General features: G+C 29.9%; 1 long non-coding RNA gene across 1 annotated transcript in view; it reads left to right on the forward strand.

Annotated features, from left to right (window-relative positions):
* LOC113818448 (uncharacterized) overlaps positions 1 to 7,500 on the forward strand; it is a 10,853-nt gene that overhangs the window by 2,900 nt on the left and 453 nt on the right. Inside the window, exons 2-4 of the long non-coding RNA XR_003476896.2 lie at positions 4,950 to 5,075; positions 5,519 to 5,586; positions 6,831 to 6,880. This is a non-coding gene — a long non-coding RNA (uncharacterized lncRNA). The remainder of the gene's footprint in view (positions 1 to 4,949; positions 5,076 to 5,518; positions 5,587 to 6,830; positions 6,881 to 7,500) is intronic.

Here is a 7,500-nt window from a genome sequence, read left to right on the forward strand (position 1 = left end):
AGAAAAAGTCCAGATAATAATTAATACGCTCGGAGCTACAGAATCGTAATTATAGAAACAATATTAAGCAGAAGCAAGATAACCAAAATCAGCGCGAAGTCCTGAACAAGCCATGAAGCGAAGGAATCCTTTCGTGATAGAGGAATTGATACAATGACCTGATGGGAGAAGTGGCATTTGTTAATAGATAAGTGGCATTGATAAATAAGATAAATAAGTGGCATTTGTTTCGTATTACAAGCCAGCACATATCAACGTTATATGTTCAACTGGCCGGTCGAAATGTCAAGTGGAAATAAGGAACGAAGGGGAAAATATGCAGGAAAGTATAGTCAAATGTAAGAGAAGATTACGGATAACGAGTATCTCTTCTCGTTATGAAGTGTGGACGGACGGAGGGAGAAAATGGGCGGAGCAAATACCCATTTCTTGGTATACAGGGGGTGCTCGGTTTACGACGGTCTAGACTTACGACGTTTCATGGATACGATGCTCGAAATTATGTACAGTATTTACAGTTTGTCTTCCATGTGTTCTTTTATCCCTAGTTATGCTTTTATGTACATAGAAGTGTCTTGTTATGTTTTAGATTATGACTTTAATACATGTATATATACTGCATATGTGAGCGACCTCGGTGCTTATACACATACGTACATGTACTGTACTGAGGTGTGTTCCGAATACGTAATGTCATAGTGGTCAAAGACGCCATAACCAAGCGTCAGCCACCGCCGTCAGCAATGAAGATCATTAACCTGACAGAAGCGGATTAACAGAGAGTGAACATATTCGTTTTTTTTCAGCACGTCGTCAGGAACTCTCATGGGCACAAATAACCATGAAGGCTTTAGATACTGGTGGCTTAAACTTGTCTTCTCTTCAACAGGAAGAGAAGACAACAGCCGTGCCAAAAGATTGAGTACATTCGTTTTGTTTGTTTTTTTGTTTTTTATCCTTATTGAAAATCATCAGGAATTCTCATGACCACAAATAACCAGAGGTTTTAGTTACTAGTGGGTTGAAACATGACCAAAGGGAAGAGCAATTGACAGCTACGTCGAGGGCGAGATCGGAAACCCCTTAAGCCACTCGAAACCTCTGGAGGGCGGGTTGCTATCGGGACTGAACCGGCCCGCCCCGTTATTGCAAATTAAAATGCAGAAGACATACCTCGACTTAACTTCTCTTGATTTATTGATGTATTTGTTTTTTTCTTTATCTTTCTTTCTTTTCTGTCTTTCATTCTGTGTTTCTTTATCTCTCTCTTAATTTATATACATTTATTTTTCTTTCTTTCTTTCTTTATCTATTCTTCTTAAGATAGATTTGCTCAGCTTTCCAACTACGGAAGTCGACTGAACATCTGACTCACTGAGAATTTGCAGATTTAGTGTTGCAAAATTTCTGTTGATCTTCTTCAGATTTTGGTTGAGAAGAGTAGCTTGCAAATTTTCCATTCCTGTTGGTTGACATGAAATAATGGAAATATTGCTAAAATGTACAGTATATGAGGTGAGAGTGTGTAATTTGGCGTTGAAAATAAAGGCTGAAATTAGGTAGGTAAAATTATGAAATAATTTAAGAAAAAAATAGATAGAAATTGATTGAGTATATAAATTGATGGCATTAAGGGCATTATGAAGACATTTAAGAAAAAAAAAGATAAAAAATTGATTGAGTATATAAATTGATGGCATTAAGGGTATAAGTTGCAGGCATTCAATTTGAAATTAGTTAAGTATATAAGCTGAAGACATTTACGAAAGTATACCAAATCAAGACATATAAGAATGCAAGTTAAAATAAATCGAAGTTACACGTATATAAATATAGAGAGAAAATGACGATAACTAAAAAAGAAAGCGTTAACGATAGAAAAGAAAACACAGCGCCATAGGAAGAGAGACAGAAGGATGTTTGAGACACGGAAGAGGAAGCGAGAGAAGAGAGGCAGGGAGAATGGAGACTCGATACAAAGATAACCGATAATAGATTAGAATCACCAAGTCAATCTGGATTTCGCCGGATTAGAGGCTTATCCAACATCCACGATCCAGCCTCCACTACAAGGCCACTAATAGAATGTAGAGAATCCAATAAAGAGAATGTAATAAAAAGAAAACAATTAAGAAGGAAGAGGATGCGATAAAGAGAATGTAATAAAAAAAATACAATTAAGAAGGAAGAGGATGCGATAAAGAGAATGTAATAAAAAAAAAATATACAATTAAGAAGAAAGAAAGTGCGATAAAGTGAATGTAATAAAAAAAATACAATTAAGAAGGAAGAGGATGCGATAAAGAGAATGTAATAAAAAAAATACAATTAAGAAGGAAGAGAGTGCGATAAAGAGAATGTAATAAAAAAAATACAATTAAGAATGTAGAGAATCCAATAAAGAGAATGTAATAAAAAAAATACAATTAAGAAGGAAGAGGATGCGATAAAGAGAATGTAATAAAAAAAATACAATTAAGAAGGAAGAAAGTGCGATAAAGTGAATGTAATTAAAAAAATACAATTAAGAAGGAAAATAATGTAATAAAGTGATTATATATATTTTTAAATACTATTAAGAAGGAAAAGAGTGCGATAAAGTGAATGCATTAAAAAAGGTTCAATTAAGAAGGAGGAGAATCCAATAAATGAATGTTACAAAAACAAAGTTAAGAAAGAAGAGAATGCGATAAAGTGAATGTAATAAAAAAAAATACAATTAAGAATAGAGAGAATGCAATAAGGTGAATGTAATCTTTAAAAAAACAATTAAGAAGGAAGGGAGTGTGATAAAGTGAGTGTAGAAAGGAGTGAATGCGAAGAAGAACGAAATGGAATCAAGGAAGAAGAGAATACAATAATGTGAATGAAATATAAAAAAATAAGAAAATCCAATTACGAAGTAAAGGAAATGCAAATAAATAAATGTAATAAAATACAAGAAAATGTAATCAAGAAGAGGGTGATTGTAATTAAGAGGAAAGTAAATGCAATCAAGAAATATATATAATAAATTTATTACAAGCAAAAGCAACAAATTACAAACAAAACGTCGTGAACGCAAGCAAAAGGAGAGTGGATATAATAAAGAAGGAAGTGGATGAAATCAAGAAAGAAGGAATGCAATAAAATAAATACAACGAAGACAAAAGAAAAACAAAAATATAGAAGTGAATGGAGGGAAGTGAAGGTCGTCGAGAGAGACAGAAAATGGCAGCATTTACTTACGTTTTGGATTCAGTAGAAATGTTATTGATTTGTGAGAAGTGCGCGTTCCTCTTTCTTTTTTCTTTTCTTTTTGTTTGTTTGTTTCTTTCTTTCTGTCTTTTTTTCTTTTTTTTTCTTTCTTTCTTTCTGTCTTTCTTTTTGGACATTTTTTTTTATAAGATAATTTACATTCATAACATGGCAGCAGCAGTAGCAGTGACATTATTATCATTAGTAGTAGTTGTTGTTGTTGTAGTAGTCGTAGTAGTAATGGTTGCTATAGTAGTGGCAATAGTAAAAGTAACAGTAATGATGCTAATAATGCTTGTTATAGCAAAAGTCATAGTACTCCTAGGAACCACAACTGTACTGGAGGATACTGCGAGCTACAACAACGACAGTAACAATAACAACAACAAAAAACATCGGTGCTAACAATGAAAATGATAACAAAGCAATGATGAAGGTAATGACATTGCTGATAATCCCCACAGCAGTAACACTAATAATAAATTTAATTATTATCAAATTTATATTAAATTAAATTAATATTAAATTTAATTATTATTAAATTAATATTAAGCAATATCACCTTGATAATACCACTAATAAAAAGTTTCTATCACAAAACCTCAAGAAATAAGACTCTGATACCATTATTAAGAGCACGATTTATGTATACTTGCATAACTCCATAATACCTGTTTAAACGGTATATAGTTAACCATTATGCAGCCAGATTTCGAAAGACCATTCATAAATACAAACCCAAAAACCTTTCATGTTTTAAGTATATATATCTATTATTATACTTACATAACTCCATAAACACATGTTTGAACGAGGATATATATTCAACCATTATGTAGCCAGATTTCGAAATCTCATGTGTAAATACAAACCCAAAAACTGTTTTAAGGATATATATTTATTATTATACTTACATAACTCGATACACAACTGTTTGAACGAGGACATATATTTAACCATTATACAGCCAGATTTCGAAAAAAACGTTCATAAATACAAACCCAAAAACCTTTCATGTTTTAAGGATATATATCTATTATTATACTTACATAACTCCATAAACACATGTTTGAACGAGGATATATATTCAACCATTATGCAGCCAGATTTCGAAAGACCATTCATAAATACAAACCCAAAAACCTTTCATGTTTTAAGGATATATATCTATTATTATACTTACATAACTCCATAAACACATGTTTGAACGAGGATATCTATTCAACCATTATGTAGCCAGATTTCGAAAGCCCATGTGTAAATACAAACCCAAAAACTGTTTTAAGGATATATATTTATTATTTTACTTACATAACTCGATACACAACTGTTTGAACGAGGATATATATTTAGCCATTATACAGCCAGATTTCGAAAGAAAAAAAAAACGTTCATAAATACAAACTCAAAAACCTTTCCTGTTTTACGAATATATATTTATTATTATACTTACATAACTCCATAATACCTGTTTGAACGATATATATTTAACCATTATACAGCCAGATTTTTAAAGCCCATGTGTAAATACAAACCCAAAAACTGTTTTACGTATATATATCTATTATTATACTTACATCACTCCATACACACCTGTTTGAACGAGGATATATATTTAACAATTATACAACCAGCTCTCGGGAAAAAAAAAAAAAAAAAAAAAACATTCATAAATACTCACAGCAATTTTTTTCTTTCTCTCTCGCCACCAGATGAGGTTCCAGCTGATAATGATTATGGTAATTACTATGATGGTTCATCTCGCTGCGACCTTCAGCCTTTGGGACCTTTTCTTCAAAAGGCCGTCGCGGTTCAGGTCGAGAGTATCACGAAACAGGGTGAGTAAAGAAGTTTACTCTGTTATATATATATATATATATATATATATATATATATATATATATATATATATATATATATATATATATATATGTGTGTGTGTGTGTGTGTGTGTGTGTGTGTGTGTGTGTGTGTGTGTGTGTGTGTGTGTGTGTGTGTGTGTGTGTGTGTGTATGTGTGTGTGTGTGTTATACATACATACACGTTGATCGAGTCGGCATTGGTCGGCACAGGCCGGACGAGGCTCAGCTTCGCATATCGGACTCATCCTTATCCTTATCAAAAAATAAACAAAAGGATAACAAATAGTCATAACAATAACTCCATAACTAAACAAAAACAAATGAATCATTATCTTTGACGTCGTCTGCTAGAACAAACAAATAGAATTATATCATATCGTCTTTTAAACGCATATATCTGACATATATTTCTCTTTAAGCCTTCGTGGATGCCGCACCTTGAGAACTACGGGTACTGGAATGGCTATGATATTGACGGATATACATCGTGAGTTTTTCTTTTGTTGTTGTTGTTTTTGTTTTTGTTTTGGTTCGTGTTCTTTTCTTTTTGTTTTCCACTCTTTATTGTTCTTGTTTTTTTTTCTTGTCTTGTCTTCTCTTTTTTTTTCTTGTTCATTCTTTCTTATTCATATTTTTTCTCCTCTCTTTCTTATTTTTGATTTCTTTCCTCCACTATTTTTTATTTTTCTGTTCTTTCTTCCCCCCCCCCCCCCCGCACTTCTTTCTTTCTGATTCTTCCTTTCTTTCCTCCCCCTCTTTCTTGTTTGTTATTTTTTCCTTTTCATTTCCCTTTTTCTTGTCATCATTTTTCTTTATGTTTATTTCTTTCTGCTTTTCATTTTTTTTACTTTGGTTCCCTATTATTTCTTTATTCTTTTTCCCTTTCTTCGCCTTCTTCTTCTTCTTCTTCTCTTTCTCCTTCTTCTTCTTTTTCCTATTCTTTATATTTTTCTTTTTCTTTTTCTTCTTCTTTTTTTTCTTCTCCTTCTTCTTCTTTCTTCTTTTTCTTTTTCTTCTTTTTCTTCTTCTTCTTCTTCTTCTTCTTCTTCTCCTCCCCCTCCTCCTTGTTATTATTATTATTATTATTATTATTATTATTATTATTATTATTATTATTATTATTATTATTATTATTATTATTATTATTATTATTATTATTCCTCTGATGTTTTTAGCATGTCTTGAGTCATATTTTTTTGATAATTCAGGTGATGATGTCTCTGTATTATCAGCTCCGGCTATATATATTTATATATGGGTTCAGATTTCTTAAATCGATTCATGAATTTACTCATATGTATATGATAAGTTAATTGACACACATACATACATATATATATATATATATATATATATATATATATATATATATATATATATATATATATATATATACATATATATATACATACATACATACATACATGGATACATACATACATACACACACAGATACACACAGACACACACAGGCACACACACACACACACACACACACACACACACATACACACACACACACACACACACACACACACACACACACACACACACACACATATATATATATATATATATATATATATATATATATATATATATATATATATGTACATATATATGTACATATATATATACATATATATATATATATATATATATATATATGTATGTATCTATGTATGTATATACATGGCCATATTCATAGCTATATTTACATTTTTATGACAGGAGTGGATAAGAAAGATCGTCAGTTCAGCCATCTGGTTCGTCTCCGTCAGGTAAGGGAGATGAAAACAAACATCTTTTTCATCGGTTTCATTAAAATCATTTTCGATATATATATGTAAATATATGTATATATATATATATATATATATATATATATATATATATATATATATATATATATATATATATATATAATATGTATATATACATACACATACACACACACACACACACACACACATATATGTATATATATATATATATATATATATATATATATATATATATATATATATATATATATATATATATATATATATATATATATATATATATATATATATATATATATATATATATATATATATATGTGTGTGTGTGTGTGTGTGTGTGTGTGTGTGTGTGTGTGTGTGTGTGTGTGTGTATATACACACACACACACACACACACACACACACATATATATATATATATATATATATATATATATATATATATATATATATATATATATATGTATGTATAAATATATATATACATATATACAAATATATATATATGTATGTCTATATATATATATATATATATATATATATATATATATATATATATATATATATATATATGTATATATACATATATATATATATATATATATATATATATATAT

This window comes from Penaeus vannamei, chromosome 10 (assembly GCF_042767895.1).
Source record: "Penaeus vannamei isolate JL-2024 chromosome 10, ASM4276789v1, whole genome shotgun sequence".
Taxonomy (NCBI): domain Eukaryota; kingdom Metazoa; phylum Arthropoda; class Malacostraca; order Decapoda; family Penaeidae; genus Penaeus; species Penaeus vannamei.